At 39.1% G+C, this 26675-nt stretch overlaps 1 protein-coding gene across 2 annotated transcripts in view; it reads right to left on the reverse strand.

Annotated features, from left to right (window-relative positions):
• fgd (faciogenital dysplasia) overlaps window positions 1–26675 on the reverse strand; it is a 69114-nt gene that overhangs the window by 38308 nt on the left and 4131 nt on the right. The window contains exon 1 of one of the 2 annotated variants that reach the window (XM_044113444.1): window positions 25742–25806. The exons of the other annotated variant lie outside the window; for it this stretch is intronic. The gene's annotated coding sequence lies outside the window, so the exon portion shown is untranslated. Of the gene's footprint in view, window positions 1–25741; window positions 25807–26675 lie in introns of those variants that run through there. 2 annotated transcript variants of the gene reach the window in all.

Consider the following 26675-nt stretch of genomic DNA (forward strand, 5'->3'; position numbering starts at 1 on the left):
GTATAAGCATTACCAGATCAATATAACAAAAACCCTCTTTGGTGTGAATACTTTTGAGTGAAGATATAAAGTTAGGCGTGGGGCATGTGAATACAAACACTACACAGATCTCTATGAGAGAATCACAGGAGACACACAGAGAAACTGACTGGCGAGGAAAATTAGGCAATTTTAATTCTATCATCCCTGACTGGTGACTGACCGAAAACTCAAAAACCATTCCCAGATTAGTGAAAGCAATAAAAGGTAACCCTGAACACATGGAGAATACAACTACTATTAAGTGACTCAATATGATTAATTTCAGCAGTCAATAAGCAGCCCACAATCCTGTGCTACATCACGGTCACATGGCAGCAAGATGAAAATATACATAGGCTATTATAATATCAGTCCAATTTAACAGGACAAATAACTTGTGGTCTTTCAACCAAAGAGAAAAGAGAAATCCTTCAACTGTTAGAATCTAATGCCACTCCATTTTGACTGTAGTTTGTGAAGAAGGAAGCTGCGGTCAGTGTCTTCTTCAGATGTTTTTGTGTCATTTCCTGCAGTAGTTCTTGGTGCAGCGCCACCACAGACAACGGTGTGAACAGGTTTTTCAAATTGTCGGATGGTTTGACACAGTGAACCACACCAGCTGAACATGTAACGAATGTTGCAGCTTTGGTCCACAATCAAACAGTGCGAACATAACTTTAGACTGCTACTTTATTTATTTATAGCTGAACTAAACTACCAATTTAAGAAATCTATGAGGACTTAAAATATCATTCAGAATAGTAAAACCCAGTTTCATGGTGCCTGCCTTATGGTGCCTGGTGTGACTTCACAAACACAAAGCTATTTGAAGGATTGGGGCATAAAAAGTCCACATGCTATACATGCTAGGCTATATATGCATATCAGTTCCACTCTTAAGCTGCTAGGCTCATTTCATTGATCTGGGTCAAAAGGTTGTTGATCAGTCTTGCAGTCTAAGCAATGCGACAGTGTCTGGCACACATTGGGCTTCAGCTCTCCACAGCTGCCAACGGTCCTCATGGAAACACACACAGACTCCCCTCTCTTTAAGACGACTCCCTCGTCGGTGAGTTAAATTATAGCGTGGCCTGAAACAACTTGAAAACACTGGCTCCAAACACAAACATAACTGCGAGAAATATCTGTCAAAGTACACAAGTGGCAGCTGTGCAGTCTGCTAAGCTTTAAATCATCTGTTACAATGATTCGCAATGACATCATTGTGCAAAAGGGGGTCATCTGTGTTGCTTCAGCTGCCACATTAGTGACCTTTTATTGATCGGTCGTTGAAAAATTGTCAAAGAAGAAGAATCTGAGCCTCGGTTTATTACAGAGACATCAGAGGGAGGATGAAATGTTGCCACTGCTTCCCGCTAACTAAATTACTCACCAAGTCTGAACAGTTCAAAGACCTAGAGGAGCTCAGTCCTTACTCCAAATAAAGTGCAAGAAGAAAACATCTTACACTGTGATATTTCCTGAAAAAAAAAAAAAAAACTTAAAAAAAAAAAAACGCTGGAGGGAATCCAGGAATCAAGGCAGCAGAAAATTGCCCTCGATGTTCTCAATAAAACATGCAGCCTGGCATTTATATTTCAGAGGGCAGCGAAAAATAGCCTGGATTCAGGAGACATCTGCAAGCCCACACATTCAAACGTACGCCAGACAGAGGTTTGGTTTGGAGGAAAAGCACGTACAGCGGCTGCATGCTGTCATCCTAATACCACATTATGTTAAATGTACGGTACACATGTTTATTTAAGAGGAGATGGTGAAGAACAATTGCCAACTCACCGGAAAAGCTTAGATTCCCTTCGACCTCCCTGACCAGAAACTTGGTATTTCCAGTCACCTCCTGCTGCTTCACACAAACACGAACAGAAAAAGTAGATCTAGTCCATTGCAGAGCCACAAGGACATTTCCTGATGACTCTGAATATTTTAGGCGTACAGCGTAAGTCTGCTACTGCCGCTACTACTACTACTCCTGCTCCCTCATCGATTCTGTCTCACCACCACGCTACCCCTCTCTCTCCTCCTCTTTGCTCCTGCCCTCCTCCTGCTCTGTCTCCACCTCCCTCACAGCCCACAAATGCTCAGTGCCTGCCCTAAAAAAAAAAACGAAAAAAAAAAAATGAAACATAGAGGGTGAGATGCGTTCCTCCTGTCCTACGCTCTGATCCCCACATCATTCAGAGCTGCGGACAAAACAATGCCTCCACCGCCGCCGCTGTGAAAAGAGCCTAGAAGCGGTTCTTAGTCGGCGATAATGCCTCCCCAACTGTCGCTATGGAAACTAATGACAGGAGGGAGGGTGAAACACAGGGAGATGGAGAGGGAGGGGAGAGTTAAGTGAGAGGGAGAAGAGTGGAGGAGGGAAAGAGGAGAAGAAGGGGCTGAATGAACGATGGGGGAAGTGTGTATAACTACAAGTGGGTGTGACCACAGTTGTTTCACGAGAGAGTGCATGAAGGTACAAGGGAAGAAAATTGCTGTGAAAGTTGCCACTTGGCACAAGGGGAGAAAAACTGATTATCCAACTAATTAATTGATCTATTGGAAAAGTTGCTTTTTCTTGTCCAGAAAATGCAAAAGAAAAAAACAGCACTCCAAGTAAAACTAATATGTCTTCCTTTTTTACTTATTTTAAATACTATAATACCAATTTACAGACCCATTAATACATTTGAATATTTCTGAAAGGCCCATTTATTTCAGGAACGCTTCTGTGAAACACGTTATATAGATTAACTACACAACGATGGATATGAAAGTCTTTATTTTTGTTAACTATGATGAGTTTTCAGTCACAGTCAATAAAAATATGACATTTTTAAAAAACAGAAATGTGAGCCATGTCTGATAGACATCGTAATGGCTACAGGTCTTATGATGCCTGTTTAAAAATACCTGTTTAAAGGTTATTTTTAAAATGCCTTCTCAATCTTACAAACAGGGCTCATCTGCACACAATTCTAATTTATTGATACATTATATTATATTTATATTTTTTTATTACATTTTTTTATATTTTGGAATTTATATAATATAACATGCTTTCATTGCTTTTGATAAAATAAAAGCTACATGTATTCCGACTGCTAAAATGTATTTTTACAATTATAATAATGCTATGACATTTACCTCTTCCTGCTAGAATGCATATACTACACTAGAAATAAATATTTTAAACTTCCATCTTCAGAAGAACGTTAGATTTTAAGCCATTAAAACCTCACATTAAACTGTCATGCTGCTTGTTGATTGCAGACATTCATTTTAAAACTGCATCTCCTGAATAAGAGTGATGGGCTCAATATGTTCGTTTTGCATTATGAATTAGTTCCAAACATCCTAATTTATCCTTTTTTGTAAGCTAGGGAAAAGTGGTCAGCTGGTTAGCCAGCTGACCATCAGTGTGCAGCCACAGGTGGCGGAGTGACTCTGTTGCATCACTGTTCAGCATAAAGCCAGAGAAAACTCTGATGTCTCCTAGAAGGACTGAAGGGACGATATGATGGATAAGTTTAGAAATTTTTAAAATGTGTTTTAAATGAAAAGAAGAAAGGACTCTATATTATTGGACGATGCACTTTTTAGCTGTAGCCATTACGATAGTTCCTGCTTCTGATGTGTAAATAAATAAAACATGTTGCATCTCCTGGGGACCCGGTTAACCAGCTCTCTCAGGGGGACGCATCCCTGTGCAGCTTCCCCCCACAGACATGCGAAACACAAAAGCTGGCAGAATGACGCGCCCAAGCTGCTCCGACCCTCTTCGTATGCACATATAATTACAACCACCTACTCCCCCTCTTCACCCCAAACCATCCCCTTCATATCTCTCTGTGCTCCTCCCTTCTAAACACTCATGAGCTGATGTGGGCTTTAAAGACGGGGTGACATTGCCTGACACCGGCTCTGAATCCTGAGACGAATGCCAGCAATAACCATGGAAACACTGGTGAAGTATCACCAGTTTCAAAACGATAACAGGGCTTCGGATATGGGTGTAAGGAGTAGAGTGGAAGCGATGAAGAGCAAGCGGAGGGGGATGGGAGTCTATGTTCGATTTAAATTTAGAGGGGGGGGGGGTAAAAAAAGCAGATGATTTAAAATCAGAGGAGAGTTGTGAGTAGGAGTAAGTGGGTTAAATTACTCCCTAATTTATCTTCTTGTCGTTCTACTGAATCATTAGTGACAGAATCCCCCTCTTCAAAACCCCTCACCTCCTGCAGCTCTCACTAAACTGGTTAAAACTACTTTGAATGGTGAATTATGCATCAGTTTGCAAAGACGGAACAGGTGCTACAATAAAACTGGCTGCTCATCCCAGCAGACCTGACAAGGAGAAATCTCCTTACACAAAGAAAAAGGTCAAGTAAAGAATTAGCTCTGCAGCCACATTGGAGTCTAATCTAAAAGGAGGAAAACAAGACCACAGACTTTCTTTTGCTGGCAGCAAAACATGGGGTTAATATTCATAGCTTCTAGACCAAACAGTGTTGGCTGATGGTTAGTTAAAAATATTGAATCTGGCATACTTTAGTGACAGACTAAATCATGTCAAAGTGACAAAAAGGTTTAATATTATGTGCACATTTATTTAACAAAAGGTACTTAGTTAATCGTATATTTTTGATTTAAATGTTTGTGGTAATAGAATGATACTGATAAAGTCTTTTGACTCAAAGTACTTTGACTCAAGGTTATGCTGTCAGAATGACTTTTGGGCTCAATATGTTTGTTTTACATTATGACTTTTAGGAATGACTTTTAAAGATTAAAAAATGGCAGTTTTTACTTTTTAATAGCGACATACTGACAGTCACCATGGAGACCCGGAGAAAACCAGCACAGATTGTCCATCTTTCTTTCACCCATTTCCTCCTCTCGCTACTCACAACATTTTCTTCCCATCTGTCCATAAATAGGAAACTTTGTAAGTTTATTCTGCCCGTCGCACACAAACCCCCTGAAATATTGACGACCGACCGCCTAAATCTCCTTCGCCTCACTGACCTGCAGATGGCATCTGTCAGACATCTGCTGACATACTTTCTTCTGTCACTTAGACCTCAGTCAACTTAGGAAGGGAGATCAGTAAAGGGAATCCACTTCTTTTTAATAAGAAATAGACATGCAAAACAAATCTCTTTCTTTGTTCACGTTTGTTCTTGTGGATGTTTATGCATAAACTGTGCGGTCACAGTTTATAACTTGACAAGACTGCTACATGAGCAATGCGCCGTCAACAAGAAGTAAGACAAAACAGTGCCGCTGTGTGAACGGCCGCCAGAGCTCTGTCAGCTTCCCCTCAGAGGTCTGTGCTAGGTTCGATCAGCACAAACACACTGCACACATCTTTCCTTTAAACTTGCAGGCCAACTCAGGAGTTCAACCAGCTCCCCTCACAGAAGGGCTCTAAAAGGACATCTGCACGGATAAATCAATAAAGACTTCCTTTTTAATTCTTTATTAGGACTCTTTTTTTGTTTTTTTTTATCTGTGACTGATTGCATGGCTGATCTGGCTCGGTTTCCTCAGCGCGCACCCCACTGAGGAAAGCCGGAAGAAGGTCGCTGGGTTTTTGTCATGGAGACAATTCAAATTCCACTGCATGTTGGCCAGACCAGAAAGCCCTTTCTAAATCGCAGGGAGACGCATGAATAAATCCCACACACACGCTCACTCAGATGACAGACATAAGCTTAATCTGAGAAAATAAATAACCCTCTTATTCACACATCCCTGAAGGTCCTGGAGCGCCAGGAAGACACAACAACGACTCAGGCGTTTGGTGACTGAGCAAGGATGGAGCTTTATTCTTCCGTCGGTGGCACACATTCATGTTTTCTCATTTAACCTCTGCCTCAGCTAGAACTGCACTCAAGACAAACTCAAATCTGTTTCCTGGAGTAGATTAGAGACGAGGATGGAGTCGGATAATAACAGCGAGGTGAGATTTTACAAGTAAACCTTTAGCCGTCTTTGTTTAAACACGTCTTTAGAGGTCATTCCCAAATATCTCCCTGCTCAAATATTGACCCTGGTATCCACCTACATCTCAAACATTCAGCAGCTAGAAATCAAAGAGCTGCTTAAAATGACTCCAACAAGCACACCACCAGCCTCCCTCTCTCAAAGGAGCGTCTCATAAGGAGAGGTCATTAATATTTCACCCGGAGGACAATCTTTTAATTCATTATTAATGATTAAACTTATCTGCAGGAGGAGAGAGGTCTTATCTGAATTACAAAGAGTCTGGAGCCAACGATAATCCATGCATCTACACAACCCCCCGTCTCGCCCCCTTTTTGAGAGGAAAGTGAGGCAGCAGACCTTCTGTCCCGTTCTGTTAGAGCTGCAGAGATCTGCAGAATATCGTTCTGCATTGATCCCATGCTGTGAGCGAGTGTCTGGCCCTGGGGCAAGGTGGCAACAATGGGTGCAATGCAAGGAAGGTAAGGTGGAGATTTGTCAGATAATATTTTATCAGAGACAAACTGCTGTAGTTTAGGATATTTCTGATAGATCCCAAGCTGAAACGCAAACATGAAGACAGACATTCTATAGTGAATTATATTAATCTAAAACATCGGATCTGTAACTGGCTAGTTGAAAAATTCAACTCTTGAACCAATCATAAATGCCCTATGATGTTTGCGTTTTTCAGCATATGTCTTTATGGTTCCTTGACATTATCAAAAAGCATCAGCGTACTTGAAAGCATGACTGAAATTATTGTGTGCTGTTAGGTGGTATAATTACACTACCTAATGCATTTGTTGCATATTTATGGCAAAGATTTATTTTTAGAGCATGCTTGTGTTTTGGGGATACCAAAAATATTCAAGGACAGAAGTACTGCCAAAAACTGAAATTTTCAAATATTTTTCATCATCACTTTTATCATAAGAGTTTTTGCTGAAAGGCACCATCATGCAGGCCAAGTAAGAAATCTACATATAACACACAAACTTTACTTCACAAAAAGTAAAGTTTAAAGTGGTCTAAAGGTTTCCAGCTGGGGATCGTCAGCAGGATGTATTTATGGGTTTAGGTGAGCAGGAAAGAATATACCAGGTTGTTGGGAGTCTGGTATGCATTTATGTTTAGGATCAATTTGGGTTTTAAGGGTGAGTCGTGAGATTTTATAACTGATTTATAAGTCTACTAAGAAGGCAGTATGGAAGCCAAAAACAGAAAGTAACTTGTTGCTGCATTTTGTCTTTCTTAGACAGCAGGGAGAGGTCTGACTGATACGAACAGTCATTAGTCTCAGTGGGAACAGAACAAAAAGTTTTCTACCACTTTAGGTGAGGAGAAGGAAACCAGTTTGAAGAAGTCTGATTTAAGTAACTAGTCTTAGAGTAAAATTTTTAAAAAAAAGTCACAGTAAAAACACAATAGATTTGACGTGTGGATTAGTATACTTGTAGATTAAATAGCTTAGATTAAAAGAGAATAAAATGAATTGGCAAAGCCCAGATGAGTTTTTGATTAAGCCTAGATAACAAAGGGACCACTTTCTTTTTTACCATGACTCAAGGTAAAAAGCAGGTAGTAAAATTAAAATTGAAATAGGCTTAATATTTAATGTTTAGTCCTGTAGTGGAACAGTAAATAATTATTTAATGACTTCCTTCTCTTTCTAAAAACAAAACAAAACAAAAAAACTCGGGAAGAAAGTTTCTTTATTTGCCATAACATTGTAAATATGTCATTTTTATAATTTTTCACAAGTTATGTAACCCATTCTCAGTTTCCTGCTTTACTTTCAAGTAAACATCTCTGACAGCTCTCATCTGAGCAACTAACAGATCATCCAGTCATCACCACTTGTAAAATCACTTGATCTACATTACCATTCAGAGAGAAAACCAATTAAAGCATCATTAGGTAGAAAGATAAAAAAAATGGCTGTCTGGAGGTCAGATTACTGAATTTCAGACAACGTGAAGCCTGTCTGTACAAAGCAAAAATTGCAACCCCATTATTTTTTTCTATTTTTCTACCTTGTTTTGAGGTTTATTCCACACCTCCACCCCCCTCTCACTGCCTAGTTGGGCTTGATCCTCATCACAGGTACAATGGTCACTCTGTGGGAGATCAATACCTACAAATGAGGTTATTTTCTCCACCATGACTCACAGCAGCGGTGTGCTTGGATGAACTTTGTGTCCTTGAATAAGCTCTCAAAAAAGTGTGATGAACGTAAACAGCCACATGGCAATTTGTGAGCATTAGTAGTGTGACTGTGGATGTGCGTGTCGTTTTGCCCACTGTGGGTTTGGTCATCTGATGAGCTGCAGGCTCATCTCTTCCTACAGTGCCCAGATGGCCTGTGATTATGAACGGCTCAGTAGAGATTACCGAGCAGCAAAGAGAGATGAAGAGAAATGGAGAGTAAAAAAAAAAAAAAAAAAGTTCAAATTACAATAAAGAACAGATACAATTGAATGAAATGAACGTGGGGGTATGCAAGGTCAAAGAAACAGGCCAACAACGTGGCACAGCAGCAATGACAGAAGGCAGACATGAAGGCAAACCGAGAGGTTCGTCTGTCCTTCTTTACAGCACTGTAAAGACTTTCAACAACTTATCGCTTCCCTCGGCTTGTTTTCATTTCAGAATTGCTGACGACCAGTTATGATCTCAGATTTCACAAGAGTGGGCTGCAGGCAGATAAATGTGAGTGTGCATCAGATGAGAATGTTTCTAGCAACAAATACACTCGGGGACATTTGTCCCCAGCAGCTGGCTGAAATGATGGATCACACACAGGCAGGTAAAGCCTGGCCAACAGATGCATGAAAAATGATCAGTGCCCTCCTGAACTAACAGTAGTTAACCTCTCGATGTGTTTGCTGTAGCAGCTTCACCTGAGGGGAAACACAGAATGTGTCTAAGAGAGCAAAGGATGGCAAAAAACCTCAATGCACATTTCTGATCCATGGTACACAGATATATATTTCTGTATTTCTTTACTTTCAGACTTTATGATGTGCTACCATGGCAACACGATATCGTTTTTACAGCTTTCTTTTCTCTCAGCACAAAGTACTGCAGCCAGCTACTGTTCCTTCTTCTACTCCTATTACTCTACTGCCTAAAACTGAGTGTAAACTCACAAGCCACCTACTTTCGGTTTCTGGTAGGAAAAGAAAACCCTAAATTAAAATTTGATTTGCTGGTGTATTAAATTACAAAACAAAATCCAATACAAATAAAATATAAAATACTACTAACAATAATATTACGCGCATATATGGGGGTTACACAACATTCAGTCTGTTACAGTGGTATGGTTTTAGGCTTGATGTTTATTTTGCGATTATTAATAAGCTATTGCTGTGGTAAGAGGAGAAAACTATAAATATATCGCTGCACTTTACTGTATGGCTAGCTCCATGGCTAGCTCGTGTAACCGGATCCCTTCTGCGTTGTGCAGGTTATTAGATGTTAGTCAGGCCGTGACTCTGTTTGGCTTTCAACGATTTATTCTGATGAAAATATCCAACAGAAAAACTATTGTTACAGCTGTTTGTCTCTCACAAAGTACTGCAGCCAGCTACTGTTCCTTCTTCTACTCCTATTTTACTCTACTGTCTAAAACTGAGTGTAAACTCACAAGCCACCTACTTTCGGTTTCTGGTAGGAAAAGAAAACCCTAAATTAAAATTTGATTTGCTGGTGTATTAAATTACAAAACAAAATCCAATACAAATAAAATATAAAATACTACTAACAATAGAAAATAAATGGGGTTACACAACATTCAGTCTGTTACAGTGGTATGGTTTTAGGCTTGATGTTTATTTTACATTATTAATAAACTATCGCTGTGGTAAGAGGAGAAAACTATAAATAAGACATTTGTTTACTATAGCTAGCTCCATGGCTAGCTCGCTGTTAGAGTCTCTTACTCTGCAGTTGTGGAGTCACAATATCTGGGATCATGAGCGCCCCCTGTCGTGAGGCAAGAGAACTGCCTGCCTCACCTCGAATCTGTTCTCTGCCGTTTCTGATCGCTTCTCAGCCACGAAACACGTTACACACACAGCTGGCGACAGAAAACACTGTACATTATATACATAAGCTAAATTATGGAAAATCAGTTCAGATATTAAATGTTTTTTAACCATTTTATTGGTGACGTACAGACAGGAGGAGCTTGCTCTCATAGAATGGCAGTTAGCGAGAGGTTGATCAATCAGGTGAGGCTCAGCTGCTGCTGCCTCACTTCACTTCAGAGCATTTGAATGGGAAAATGCGAAACTTCTGCAATTTTGAAGAAAAAATTAATCATAATTGGTTAAGCTAAATAAAAAAGAATTACTCCACAGTACTGGCTCACTTGCGTCCCCTGACCGCACGTCACTGGTAACTATGGCAACCAGTGACAGTTTAAAAGCCCACTGACTCTTTCTGCAGTCAGGTTGCGCGCGCATCCGTCCTGTAAATAAAAAAAATCCATCAGACAAGCCCGCTCTGAATATCAAACGACACTGTGACATCACAATGTGACATCACAACGTGACTCCAAAGGCAGAATTCTGACATCACCAGCTATTATATAAGCTCCTCACATCATCAACTTTCATCACAGCCTTTAGAAGCCTTGTTGATACATACAGAATATCTTTAGCAGTTTACAGATTTACAACTTTGTTTGGTGCAAATTTCCTTTGGTGATTTACATCAAACTTACAGTGAAATCTAAACTGAAATTCTAGAGATTTGATTTTTGCTTAGAACTTGAAAGAAGCAAAGCTTACGATGGAGATCAACCAACGTAGCATCGAAGAGACTGAACTCGAGATCATTGAAAGGGAATTGCAGATACCCAACCGACCCAAGCGCAAGAGGAAGAAGGTGCCTTTTGCTGTCTGGTTGGAGCAGCAAGAGATGAAAACTTCTGCTGAGAATATTGAACAGCAGGAGGTTTCATCTGTGATGGAAAATGGATCGATCGCCCAACCTCTGGAGGTAGTCGATCAGAAAGGGGATAGACCGACACCTGACAGTGAGCCCATTGTGGAGAACCTGGTACCGACTAAAACCTGCTCAGAGGAACACGCCCCAGCTGACCAAGAGATTTCTGCTGGAAACATTGAGAAGCAGAACAAATCCCTGGTCAGCGGAGAAGAGTCCACCGTTGGAGGTCAGGAGAAAATAGAAACAGCAGAGAGGGAACAGCCACCAAGGACCAGGCGTAATAAAAAGAAGAAGATCCCGTTCAGTGTCTGGTTGGAGACACACGCCCCTGTTGACCAACGGATTTCCTCTGAGATTACTGGAATGGAAGAAACTTCACTGGATACAGAACAAGAATTGATCTCTGTACCTCAGGAAACAACAGAGAAGGAACAGCCCCTTAAGTCTGACACTGAAGATGTTGAAAAGGTGGAGACTTCTCTGCCTGAAGAAGGAGATCAGGACAATTCTTTAAATATAGATATTTATACAGAAGAACCTGTGATTTCTGTAACACAACTGGTGACTGAAAACAACAACATCTCCAAACCAGACAGCAAACTGGATCAGAAAGGGGAGAAACAATTAAAGCCTAAACCCATCAATAAGACGCCACTGTTGTGGAAATGTTTTCCCGAGCCTGATGCCACCATAGATCTGTCATTTTTCACTGGAAACACTGACATTAATGATGGACCTCTGCTGGAAAACCAAAGTCTTCAGGCAGCTTCGCCCAGCAGGGGAAATAAGACGGTTTGGAAAACGCTGCCCAAATCAGAACCTCATGTTGATATAACTTTTATTGCTGGGAATATTGAAACGGAAAATGTTTCAATGGCGGCACAAAAAATTAATGAGGAAGCTTCCTTGGCAACAAGTCAACCAAAGTGTACATGTGCTGCTAAATTTAAGGAAACTGAACTGGAACACATCAAATTTAGGAAATATTTAATGAATCAGCTCGACGAAATGTTTGATACGAATAAAAAACTGAGTGCAAAACTAAAACAGCAGAAAGATCTGCTGAGCAAAGTCCTCTCAGAGAGACAACAACGCAGGAAAACAACAGTTTCTGTTCAAACTCAGACTGATTCAGAGGAAAACCTAAAGCAGAAACCAGTCAGTTTTCAATCAGCTTCAACTCAGACAGAAACGGAGGAACCAGAAACCAGTTCCCAGTTGAAACCAGTCCTGAAAACTGTTTCAACACAAACAGAGACCGAGGAACCAGAAACCAGTTCCCAGTTGAAACCAGTCCTGAAAACTGTTTCAACACAAACAGAGACCGAGGAACCAGAAACCAGTTCCCATTTGAAACCAGTCCTTCAAACGGTTTCAACACAGACAGAGACGGAGGAACCAGAAACCAGTTCCCAGTTGAAACCAGTCCTGAAAACTGTTTCAACTCAAACAGAGACGGAGGAACCAGAAACCAGTTCCCAGTTGAAACCAGTCCTTCAAACTGTTTCAACTCAGACAGAGACGGAGGAACCAGAAACGAGTTCCCAGTTGAAACCAGTCCTGAAAACTGTTTCAACTCAAACAGAGACGGAGGAACCAGAAACCAGTTCCCAGTTGAAACCAGTCCTTCAAACTGTTTCAACTCAAACGGAGACGGAAGAACCAGAAACCAGTTCCCTGTTGAAACCAGTTCTTCAAACTGTTTCAACACAAACAGAGACGAAGGAACCAGAAACCAGTTCCCAGTTGAAACCAGTCCTTCTAACTGTTTCAACACAGACAGAGACGGATGAGCTGGATACCAGAAGTCACTGGAAACCAGTTTGTGGAACGGTTTCAACTCAAACTGAGGTAGATCTGTTGGAATCCGGATGCCAGTTGAAACCAGTTTATGAAACGATCTCGACACAAACTGAGCTCCCTTTACTGATCCAAGAACAGTCGTCTGAGACACAACAGGATGGACATCAGGATGGGCAGACCAAGGGATTAAAGAGATCAGCAGGTAAGAAGAGGAGAGAGTCATCAAAGAAAGCTGCCTCTGAATTAGAAACAGTCAACAATGAGAAAGTTTCTGTAAAAAACAAGGAAGAAGAAGAAGTTTCAATGCCGGGAATCATCAAGGATCAGAGAGCCACCATCATTATCGAGATTCATAAAAATAACAAAGTGATTGATAAACTGCAGCAGGTGACTGAAGATAAAATGGTCCCTGAAAAACAACCAATTGGGGATCATCAGGTTGAGAAAAGACCAAAGATCAAATCAAAATCTAAGAAAAGGAGAAAGACAGCAGGGAAATCTGAACTGGAAAACAATTCAAACCCAGTAGTGACTCATCAAAACTTGGTCCAAAACACGGAGACACCAAAACCTGATTTAGAATCAGCACCAGAGATCCCACAGACAGCTTTAGAGGAAACAGAGATAAAACCAGTCATAGTGTCAGAAGATGGAACAGATCAGGATCCTGTAGTTCTTACAGAAAAACTAAGAACATCGCCTCCACAGACAGAGGTTACTGTAAATGATGATCTAATCCAGAGACCTCAGCAATCAGAGACTCAACCATCTGAAGAGTCAGATGAACAGAACAAAGTCTCTGAAGAAGAAGAGAGCCCAAAGACAAAGATTTCTCTGTGGAGGCGATTCAAAAAGGCTGTGACTCCATCCTGTCTGCGCCAGTTTAAAGACAGAAGAAAAGGCCAAACAGCGTAGACACTTTATGTCTCCAGATGATCAGGTTTAAAAGAGGGAGGGGCCAGGTGTGGGTTGGGTGATTGGTGGGATTTGGGAAAAGAGCTACAGTTGTTGTTAATTGGACATTTCAATATTAAAAAGCCAGGACTGCACGGTGGGAAACGTCTCCCTGTGTAGCTGTGGGTTCACTCCGGGTGCTCCGGCTTCCCCCACGTTCAACAACATCAGTACTCATGTTCATCCATTGGAAGAGTTTTATTTCTAATTCTAAACAGAAAACAAGAAAACCACATTTAATAATTAATGGGAGATTTGGAAAAAGAAAATGTAAAAAACATGGAACAAAAAGAGACTTTTAGAAGTTTAAACTTATACAAATTTGAAAGAAATTAAAAACTAGTTATGTTTCTGGGCAAGATATAAATATATATATATATATATATATATATATATATATATATATATATATATATATATATATATATATATATATATATATATGAATTTGTAGATATATTTATAAATCAATAAATAGACATCTTTATAAATATAGATATAGATATTTAGAAATATATATAAATATAAAATATCTAGATCTATATAGATATACAAATGTATATCTATATATATGTATATCTATCTATATAGATATACATATAGATATGTATCTATCTATATAGATATGTATCTATCTATAAAACTGGGAGCAATTGATCAGCATCTCAAAAGCTCCAATAATTCTTGACCTACAACCCCGAACCTCAGAAAGCTTCATGGATGCAGAGCCGGATTAAAGAGCAGAGAATGAAGCAAAGGAAGTTCAAATTATTGCCTCCATCAAACACAAAGTTGAGGACTCTCATACACTGAAAGGCACATCAGTAGGCAAATTCGGGTTCCCTGCTGATGTCCACATTGCTGTGTGGCAGGAAGAATTTTGAATGAAATCCTTACATTTTAGATTGCAGGATGACTACCTAAAAAAAACGCACCCATCCCAGTTCTTGGTAATGTTACTGTTCATGTTTTTCTTTTCTTACCATATTACATAATAGTATCTAAGGCCTTGGGTATTCTTGAACATCCTACTCCTTGACTTACATCTTCTTCTTGACATAAAGACCTCTAATACTTTAGAAGCTCTTTGTGGACCATAGTGTTTTGTTGCAAGATCGAGATGTAAAAATGTCAGCGAATGTTTTATAGAGCAGCTAGACTTTATTTGGAGTTAATCAGAGCCAATTTGAGTGATGGTGGGTGTATACTGGCCTCTCCAAAACAGGAGTTTGAATGTAGTGGTTATTTCTGTACATAACCACATCCCCAGTCATACGAGTGCTTGCACAGCATTATTTTAGCTTTGTATTTCCACCCCTAAAATAAATCTGTTTGCATCTAAATCGAGTTGTGGGGGTTATAGGTTTTATCAAACGTGCAAAAAGCTCAATAATGATCTCTCAAGGCCTTATTTTTCCATTTTACAAAAATCTGGCATTTGTATATTCTTTTTCTAAGTACGATACATGGAGGTATTGCACAGCTAGATTGAACTGGAACAAAACAAGACTGCTAAACATTCAGCGAGTCTCTGAAGGCATCATTACCTTGGACAGCTCAACCATCACAAATTCTAGGTAGTAGCAGATTTTCATGGCTCAGCCCAGATGCAAAACAAATCAGAAGTAAAGGCAGCACACCCTCCTGACTTTTTAGATATCCTTCACTGAGTGAGAAGTCAAAGAAGCAGGGTCTCACTTGGCAGAAGACCAGTTTTAATAAGACTCATCATTCACGCCACAGAGTGACAGATGACAGTTTAACAACCTCCTGTACAAGCCAGGCATTTTTCAAGGATGCCTTTACAGGAAGTCTGAGACAGCTTCGAAGGTAATCAGCTGATGCATGCAGGCACAAACCTTCACACACATGCTTGGACTAAAACCCAGATGTTGTACCACCCAAGGCAGCCATCTGTTTCGGTACATGTCGACCTTATAGACTCTTCCTAAATCTAATGAGGAGCTTGTTAGTGAATAACTAAACATAACAAAACTAAAATAAAATACAAAATAGAAAACAGGCAACTCCTGACATATCAGCAGGAGGAAGATAATCCACAGCGGGACACAGGAACAGGATCCATCTGTGTGGATGTACCTCTCATCTCCTCATTATGGGCAGGCCGTTATGACTGTCCTGTGATAAGAGCTGAGGAACACACATCATGAAGTGGGAATTTAAACTCAAATGCTCAAATCACAGAATCAAGTCTTCAAAGCCAATTATATTTATAAAATGAAAGTTTTGTCACAGAATAACCACAAAATTCAATGAATTGCTGGGATTTTATATGATAGAGCAGCATAAAATACTACATAAAATTTGGTGTGTTTTTCTGAACAGTGTTGCAAGAAATACTTTGTAAGACTACCTACATTGCGATTACAGCAGAAAATCACTATGTGTACATCTCAGCCAACTGTGCACAGCTGAAGACTAAAATTTTAGTTTCAGTTCTGAATTGCGCAAAAGGTCTTGCTCAGTCAGATTAGATGGCGAATGGGAGCACTGGGAACGTTTTAAGTTCTGCCACAAATTCTTGACTGGATGCAAGTCTGGACTTTGACTAGGTCATTCAAACCATTTTCAGATAATGGACAAAACAGTGTTCAATGATCTGTTCAAAGTTGGACAAATTTAAATTTTCCCTTTCTCTCTGAGCTGCCTGGTGTATACTTGAAATAACTTACACACAGATGGACTATGTTAATAAATTAATTACTTTAAAAATGTCTGCACTTCACATTTAGGAGTATCAGAGTAAATAATTAATAATAATTTTTTTTTACAATTATGCAAAAACAATAGGTTAGTCTATCAAACTGAATGCAGATAAAATGGATTACGGTTTTTTGTTGTAAAATGACAAAATGTGGAAATGTGCAAAGAATTTATATACTCCTTGCAGGCGATGCATAGTTAATTCAAATACAAAACATAACTTTAGCAGCAATTATGCAGTGAGTTAGAATGCAATTCGCATGACCATATGACAGGGCGATGTCGCTTCACAAAGTCATTACAGGAGCAGCACATGATAAATGGCCGAGAGCCAGCACAGGCTATAATAGGAAGAAGAAGAGGAGTCCGTCGAGAGTCAGTCGTCTGTTACCGCGGTGACCTTCAGCATGAAGAACCAAACGGATACCAGCTTGACTGCTGCAGCTTCGAACCAGTCTGAAACGGACAGGACAGGATCCCGGTGAGCCGTCAGGGTTCACTGTCCCTACAAATCACTGGCCGGTCACTGGAAATGTTTATTCCACTATACTAAAACTTGTGTGTTTTAGCAGACTTCATTACAGAGTCTCGGTGGACTTTCAAAAGCTTCAGTCTTAATGAGGCTGATTCCAAAATTTTGAGGTTACTCTTTATCAGGAGACTTCCTGGTCTGCGTCTCTGTGGGTTTAAGGTCTTTTTCATACAGAAAAACAATTAAAGACAAATATCAAAGAATTAAAGAATTAAATATCAAAGAACGTAAAGCAGTTTAACACAAACTGCTTTACGTTTGTGTTAAACCTATCACAAACGTAAAGCAGAAACCCTTCTTTTAACATCTAAATACTTTTAAATCAAGTGAAAAGAATAACTGTTTGAGGTCTCCTGAAGCTAAGATTATGCTGCCACCTACTGGCAAAATAATAGTTGTACAGTCAGAGTACAACAATAATGTATCAATATCATTTTAATGGGGAGGGGAAGAAAATTACCCTGAATTTTCTGGCTTTAAAAGCAAAAAAAGAAGGAAACTACATGCCAGAGGTTTGTGAGGCCTCTTTGCTTGCTCTGTTTTATATATTACCAAAAGAGGCAAAAGGACTCCAATCAGGGTTAACTGCAACACCTTGATACGACTATTGAAGTAAATACCCTGTGTAAACACCAAACAGGAAAAAAAGAAAAAAAAATTGTTGACAGATTAAAGCAGGTGCCTGTGAACAGGAAACGGACGAAAAGGTTTAGAGCTTCCTGCTGACAGACGGGCCCCGAGGCTGTTTGTTCATGTCTGAGTGCATGGATCCTACCTGTGCGACATGTCAGCTTTTAAAAAAGTGCAAAATGTTACACAGGCCACACAGACAACTCAGAGAATGTGAATCTTTAAGTCTGCTTGGTTTCTTTTGGATAAATGCTTAGGCTTAAAAGGAAGGAAGAGGAGAAGAGGACAGAGAAAGACAATGGTTAATCAGAACAGAAGGACAGAGCAGAAGGAGGGGCATCCACAGGGAGAGAGAGCATGGAGAATTGAACACAGGCTGCTGTTGTTGGCCCCAATCAGCCGTACTGGGACGGCATTTACTGAAGGGTATATGGCTGCATCAGGTGAGGCAGTGAGAATAGCAAAGATGTTTAGGAGGGTGGTTAGGCTGAAGGAGGAACATCGAGCACGAAAAGTCCTGTAGGACAACTTTCAAGTGTATAGATCCAGGATGGCTTTAATGCAGTAGTATGTCACTTTTATAAAAATAAAAACAAAAAAATGCTTTCACATATTTATTAAACCTATCATAATGTCATGACAGTATAGTATAAGACAGATACTATGTGAAAAAAAAAAATTGAGGTCCTCTACCTTCTCCCTGCTGTCATCTGCACAAATACACAGCTCCATCAGAACCAACCAATTAGAGCAAGGAGAGTCTTATAGGGGGAGGGTCTTAGCGCCGTCAATCATTCTTGTGTATGCATTGCTCACATCCTCCCATTTGTACATGACGTTGACTGATGTCACTACAACACCCCTCCTAGCTTTGATTGGTTGTTTTTGACTGGAAGCAGTGCAGTTCTTCATAAACTAATAGTAGCTCAGGGAGCGAGTGGAGAAGCTCGATCTTTTCACAGATTATCTGTCTCATATTATCCTGTCACAATATGGTGATACTTTTAGAAATTATATAGAAAAAGAATGTATATGTGTATAGCTCTAAAGCTCGCAGACTCAAAAAAACGTGGTGTAAAAATTAAGCTTCAGTCGCATCATCAACCAGCAGGTAAAAATGATGCCGACTGCATGTTTTTAGTTATAACTTGATGGCAAACAATAAAAGTACCTGAAGGCTGCAGTTATTTCTAAATGCCTGAAAAACCATGCACAACTCAGCCATCCAGTCATGTCCCTACAGGGTAATTCTAACCAACTTGAGTCTTTTCACAGAAAAAATCCAAATATGTGGTTTGAACTGTAGATAACCCCTTATTATATTTTTAATAACCTACAGAAGAGTACATCACAAGGTACATGCTGTCAGATGATTTATTTATAGAACAGAAAAGGCCAAACCTCCTACTTTTTGATACATTTAATGAACAAAAACTGTCAAACAAAATCAAGAAAGAGACAACACAGTCAGAAACTGAACCACATATCTCTAGTGTGGATATTAGCCTTTCCTTCACCAACATTTGACCACATTGTGTTACTGCCAGGTTTATTAGGTCACATGATGCTTAATCTAGCTATAAAAACTATTCTCAAAACCAAAATAACTAAATTATCTACCTATAGCAGAGGATGCAAACAGAAAAACAAAGAGAAATCTTTACAGTCTTTGTTACAGTGTCTTGAAGAACAAGTCTCCAGAGACAGAACTATTTTTGGACATCAAAGTATTTAAAGCAGTTCATTGTTGCATGCCGTGCAGTGAAGAGTACATCAAAGAGCAATCTCAGGCTTTGTGTATGCAGACAATAGATTATTTGTTGATGGCTTTGTGCTTAAGCTAGTTTAGTTTGGAATTATTAAAATATCCTTAAGAAAATATTCATATATTCAATAATAAAATGTGTGTATGGTATCTCACTTTTATTTTCTTTTATCAGTGGATTAGCTTTTATGGTTATAGGTCTGTACCGAAGCTAACCCCTCTAATCTGGCAGCAAGCGTCACCTGGCTCTGTTTCCTACTTCCACCTCTTTTCTTCTGCCCCGCTTCCCTCCTCTCTAGATCCCAGGGCCTCACCCCACTGTGTACAGGAAGCTCTGATTCCGTAGAGCCTGCTCTTCTTGATGATGAGAGAGAGAGAGAGAGAGAAAAACACAATGCTTTCTGTGTGCTAGGAAGGAGCTGAACTCATAAAATGCTCACACATGGACACACAGAAGGAGAGAAAAAATAATGCAACATGCTTTTACTATTAGGGCTCTTTTTTTTTACTTTCCATATGACTTTCCCAGGAAAATCCCCGTCATTAGGAAAGGTCAGATCCAGACAGACAGCAGACTGGAGAAGAGAGACAAAGATACAGGCAGACCAGCAGAAAATGCTGTGCAGAAACATTCCTGTAACTGAAATACTTATTTTTCTGGAACCGACTACTGAACTGCGACGAAACCTGAGAGCATATCTGCAGATTTAAAATGATTTTCCACCACTTTAAGAGCGACCATGCTTCCACTCTCAGGAGCCCAAAACTTCTGCGGACAAACACAGATTTGCACAGATGACCAGCATAAGATTCATTTGGTCTTGAAGCTGGTGCTCAACATCTCACATTAGCCTGCTTTATTGGGTGACAGCGAGTAATTCTGTTCTTTTCTGGAAGGCCTCCACAGTTGGTACCATTTAGGAAAACTAGGTCACTTCCGCCTTCTGTGTGTGTGTGGGGGGGCGTGTACGCGCAAGTGTGCGAGCCAAGAAAACTCCAGTATAAACAAAACGTGCAGGAAGAAGTGCTACTCTGAGCAGAAACATCCCAATCATAAACTACAGTTGACTCAGTTCTGCTGTCATCGCTGTCAAACTTCGGATAGGATCTTATTATACTGGAAATGGAAACTTCTTTGGGGCAACAACAACAACAAAAACAGCCCATAAAGTGAAAAAGAAGAATTAACACATCACAAAAACATTTTTTATCAGACTATGATTTGTTTAATTATGTTTATCTTAATCTGTAGTAGCTTTAGTAACAAGCCACAGAGTTAATTAAGTCTGTGCAATTACATCTTAGATCTGATGTCACTGGTTTTTCCAAATATATACACTTTCATGGAAAGAATACGGCGGCTGTGTGTAATTTGGAGACATCACACTTTGTCCAGAAAACTTGTTCACACTCTGCTATTACAAAACCTCCCGTTCTCTCTACTAAAGCTTTTATGGCAGTGTACACATCATAGCTTGGTTATGCTGTCGCTTAAAGGATATAATTAAGGGAACAAAGAGGCTCCGGTAAAACCACCAATAGCAACTGATAGGCTACATTTTATAGTAAGGTGGGAATTATTTGAGTGACTTGAATGACAACACAAAAACATTCCTGAGGCTAAATATTTGCCTCCATACCTCAGTCAATTAAATTCACTGCAAACTGCTAATTACAGGTGAAAGAAAATCTTGTACTGCAAGGTGTTTTGTTAATACAACAGCACTACTTTTCCAGTCCAAGTAAACATTGTCTTACAATGCCGGCAAATACTGTTGTTTCCATGTTTGAGACTTTTATTTTGAAGTATGCAAGGAAGTTTTCCTGTTAGATTGACAAAGTCAGCTAATACAGACTCAAATGGGCTGACAAGTATAGAAGAGCACTTTCAATATTTTTTTTGTGCAGAATTTCAGTCGTGAGGCATTGGTTTTAAGTTGGTATAAACAGTAGCTTTCATATAGTTACAGCGTTCATATACTAGATAGTATCTGATTAATAGCTACATTTTGAAAGTAAACCTAACAACTAACTTACAAAAAAAGAGCCTGGAGTGCACTGTGTCATCGCTAGGTCAAAATCTAATTTATCAAAGATAATTTAGACATTTTCTACTCTGAAATGAGATTCTTCAACACAAATTTTAAGAATTATGAAAATCCAAATAAACATCTTTTTGATTTTTTAATATTAGCATCACCTTAACAATAACAACATATATATATATATATACTAGACATGATTGCTCTACACCTATTACAGAGCTTTTAAAAATACGTTTATTCTATCTTAGAAGTTAAAATGAAAAAACTGAGATTCTAAGTTTTCTTGAATGCAAAATTTTGTCTGGTTCTTGTGAATCTTGTCCCAAGTATCTCATTAGTTGAATGGATTGTTGCAACTCTGCTGTTTGGTGTTTAGATGTTTCAAAGTGGATGGATATTGATGCTTAAATAAATATACAAAAATAAATACAAAAATAATGTAAATAAAAATAAATAAATAAATAAAAAAATAATGTACTGAAATAATACAAAAACATACCTAAAACTACGGACGAAACTAACGTGTACATTCTCTGCAGTAGATTGAATTAACTGAGCATAAGACAGTCCAGCTTCAGTCAGCAGGAGCTGCTTCTCCGACACACCTGAATTCAGTTAGTAATTTGTTTTTCTCTGTATTAAATGAAACAAAAAGAAATATATATTTAATTTAAAAAGAAACAAATGAGCAAACAGCCCACTCATTTTTTCATTTGCTTTGAATAAAATTAAATCAGGTTTGTGACATTTGTTTTAATAAAAGATTATTCATACTCCTGTCAAATTTTGGTTTACAGTAACATTTTAAAATTTACCAGCATTCTTTTTATGTTTGCAAGTAATATTAATGTTTAGGAGTGACCTAGAAAAAGAAACATTTTATGCACAATATGTCACCCTACTCTCATTTGGCTTAATATTACTGTAGCGGTGCGTGCTAGCTCAGGGACGTAATGCCTGAGCCATGCCTAAAACTTATGCAATAACCAGTTAAACAGGAGTGTCAATTATGCGTTTGCAGCAGTTATAATAGAAAAGAAAAAAAAAACACATCAAAACAAACCAGTTCCTAACTCCATCCAGTCCACATTCAAATGCTCCTGCACTTCGCTCTCCCTCATCAACTAATGTTGCACCTGCAAAATACAGCAAACAACTGCATTTATTAGGCACAAAAAAAAAGCTAAGCCAACTTCTAAAGCTATTACAGTTTGAATAGACAGCTTGATTATTATTTGGAAACATCTCTCTTCCATAAAACATATTTGAGCTGTAGAAAACAAAACAAAAAAGAAACTCTGTGTACACATGTTACCATATAACAAAGAAGACCTGTCAGAGAAACACTCCATCACCTCCAGGGCTGCTTTTCCACTTATGCAAACAAACAAACACACCACGTCACGTTTGGATGAATCTCAGCAACAGCAGGACCCATGCATGACCACCATCAAGAAAATCAGACTGACACCCAGGCTGGCCGGGAAAGAGCCTGAAGCTTCTCACTGTTCCTGGATCTGAGTCATGCTGTCTCACACAGTTGTAACCAGATGAGACAGGAGGATGTAGAAATCCACGGGATGTATTCTGATAACCGAAATACACCCAGTTCTTCTGTTTATAAGTATTAGTCACCAAGAAGTTTTTATGTCAGCAAATACTCAATGGGGTGTTGCTGTAAGAAGTCAAGCAGATGATTGCATTAAGCTCCTCGGATTCCAGCCCATGCACGAGAGAACAACACAGTACAGACATGTTTGCTGTTATTTGGAGGCAACATTTATGTACGAAGGGCGGAGGCTTTGTGGTTTCTGGGTTGAAAGGCGTAATCCACATATGTTCACAAGGGCAAAAACCTCTTAACTGATATTGTTTCCCAAACTGCAAAGAAACAACCAAGAGAAGACAAAAAGGCTTCAGCACATGAGAGATGTCTGATGTACATTTTGTAGTACTCTGTTAAAACCTTTTACTGTTTTCTTTCATTTGACTTTAAACCTCCGGAACGGAGAAGAAACACAAAACAAAAGGGAGTAAGCTCTTAGAATACAATGAAATCCAATAGTATTCATACGCCAAAAACATTTTCACATTTTGTCCTGGTACAACGATAAACTTCAGTGTTTCACTGGCAATTTTATGTAACAGACTGACACAAATGAGTCCATAACTGTGAACTGAATGGAAAATGATACACAGTTTGCCAAACAGCTCTCTCAACCCCAACAGCTGCAACATACATTTATGTCCTGTCATTTTTTGACACTTCAGATTAAATTCCAATGTAAATACCATCTACCTGTGCATGCCTTAATCTCATTATAGATATAGCTGTTCTGTGGAGGTCTTAGAGGTTTATTAGAGAATTCGGAAATAAGGGAACACAACGAACAGGTCAAAGATGAAGATTTGGAGAAGCAATGATAGCCTATAAAACAATACCCAAAGCTTTTGACATCTGATGGAGCTCTGTTCAAACCATTATTCAAAAATAGAAAGACTCGGACTGCAAATCTGCCAGGATAAAACCATCCACCAACGTATACAGACAGATCAGACAAGGAGAGCATTATTCAGAGAAACGAGCAGTGGTGAATCTGAAGGAGCTGCAGAGGTCCACCGCTCAATTGGAAGAATCTCGTGACAGGACGGCTATAAGCCTTCCAATCCACAAATACAGTCGTTATGAAAAAATGGCAAGCAGAAACTCCGTTCTGAATAGTGATTGAATACAGGACAATCATGAAAGGAAACAAGTTAGGAGTTGCAAAAGTCTTGAGACCGGTATCGAGCTTCATCTCCCAGCAGAACAACGATAAACACTCATCCAGAGCTGCAATAGAATATAGTTGAAACTATGTGTGTCACAATGGTCCAGTCAAAGTCTAGACTTAAGTCTAGCTCAAAATTTGTAGAGTTAAAAACTTGTGTTTTCAGGTGTTCTCCATCCAAACTATTGGGCTTTAAAAAAAAGAAAAAAGAAAAAAAAGAGTAATGGGCTAAATCTCCCTGAATAAATGCAGCAAAGAGGAGCTTATAGGAAGCACTGACTTTAATTTCACTTTACATTACATTGCAGTGGTCTACATAATACAATTGATCAATATACATTGAAGTTTGTGGTTGTAACTTGATAAAATGTGAAAAAGGTCTAAGAACAAAAATACATTTCCAAGTCACTGTAATTGAGAAGAACTATACTTACGACCAAGAAATCAGATAAGCATTCTCACAAAATTCAATAAAACCTGAGCCTGATTTAATTTAACCCATCCGGTTACACGATCCACATAGTTACACAGACTGAAAAGGTGCTGAAATCTCTCTGAAACTCACCACAATCAATATTTATAGGACACCTTGAGTGTCTGCTGGCATGTCTGAGGAGCTTACTCACATCTTTCAACTCTCTGTCTGGTTTACTCTCAAGAGAAATAATTTGAGTTCTTGTAAAAGCTGTTTTTTTGTTGTTGTTTTTTTTCCCCAGCTCTGTACATCTGTGCAGCATCTCTAACTCTAGCTGCCAGATATGGTCACTGAGCTCTGACTTTGTATATACAGCCCTGTACAGTCTATGGTCAAAGTGCGCTGCGTTATTGTAACTCCGGCTACAACCAATGAGCAGCCGACGCTAGCATCAACTTCTCTCTCACCAATCAGTAGAAAACCTTTAGTGTGCTTCATATCTGCTCCTGGAATGTATGCACAAGCCTAACAAGTCTAGTCTTTCATGCATTCAAGCATGATGATCAGTGGCTGCAAATCTAACTGCAAATTTGTCTCAGATGTGGGCCATTTGCTTCCAATCTTCAAAGGCTAGAGCAGCTGTCTACTTTTGTTTGTAGGGCTTTACATTTTGTATAAATGCCAGATTTATTCTTTGGCCAAAATAAAGTACAACACTTTATTCTGTCTTTTTGGCCCAAAACCAAGTATCTTTTTTAACGTGCTGCTATGTTTTGGTCAATCACTCAATCTGTAAGATCCCAAAGTAGACAGAGCTGAGTGAGTATCACCCACAAGAGAGGTGTTGCACATGTCCACTTCTACTTCCACTGTGAATGCCCATCTACTTCAGTAACAATATCTACTGTTAATTCAGGGGTGGATCAGCTTCAACAAAGTATAGACCCAATACATGTTTATATTTACCTCCTGAATACTAGCTCATGCACTGGTTGGCAGAAACCAGGAAAGAACTCAGCACCACAATAAAACTTTAAACAAATCAAGATAATGCTGATTTTCAAAGAAAAAAACAAGCAAACAAAAAAATGCTTCGTCCAAACCCAGAGTGGGGAGGAATGCTGGAGAAGCACAAACCTTGAGCTGCTTGAGTTCCAGTGTGACGTTTCCACAGTCAGTGCTGATTTGTGGAGCCGTGTCACCTGTTGGTATTGATCCAAAGTCAGAGCAGCAGTTTGGGAGAATATTTTACAGCACGTTCCTCTGCTGACTGGATTTAAAGAGACTCTGACTTCATTTTCCAGTCAGACTTGGTATGGCCCACCACACTGCAAAAAGTACCTCTAACCGCTTTTATCATCATATTATCGCTGCTCTTGATTGTCCTGGAAACCCACCAGGAAGGTGAAAGTCACCAGATCCAACAATGCAGACAATTTGCTCAGCAGGCTAATAGATGATGCAATAAGTCTTGCAAAAGGAGCCCAAACCAAGTACTGAGTGCATTTACCCTACAGTACTACATGGAGATACTGTTTAGCCGGCCAAAATCTGTATTAAAAGTCATTTTTATTGGTCTTATGTAATGGAAAAAGATTTAATCTCTTTCTGCTTTTTAAACTTGTTAAAAACCACAGTTTTTCTCTTTGGCTTTTAACCCAGAGAGAGAAAGCATCTGTGATTTTTTTAATTTATATTTTCTTATAGTTGTCTTATTGTTTTAATATTGTTCTTTGTTTTTATTTTTGTATGATATTTTGGCCAGCTGCCATTTTGTTTTTTTAAGTCCCTTCAAAATTAAGTGGTATGGTATTTTTGAGAAACTCAGTGGTTTTTGCAATAGGTTACGGTGACTACAGTTAGCAAACAATTGAAATGTATTAATGCTGTGTGTAATAAATCTTTATATAGTACATACTTTTTCAACTTAAATAAGAATATTTTGATGATTAATGATTACAGAGACTCATTTGTAGTACTATAATAAGCAGAACTATATCTACTAGCTGTCACATTATGTAGAAGTGCAGCTCATCCTCTATTATCCCCATGTTTCATTTCCCATTTGAAC

This window comes from Gambusia affinis, linkage group LG01 (genome assembly GCF_019740435.1).
Source record: "Gambusia affinis linkage group LG01, SWU_Gaff_1.0, whole genome shotgun sequence".
Taxonomy (NCBI): domain Eukaryota; kingdom Metazoa; phylum Chordata; class Actinopteri; order Cyprinodontiformes; family Poeciliidae; genus Gambusia; species Gambusia affinis.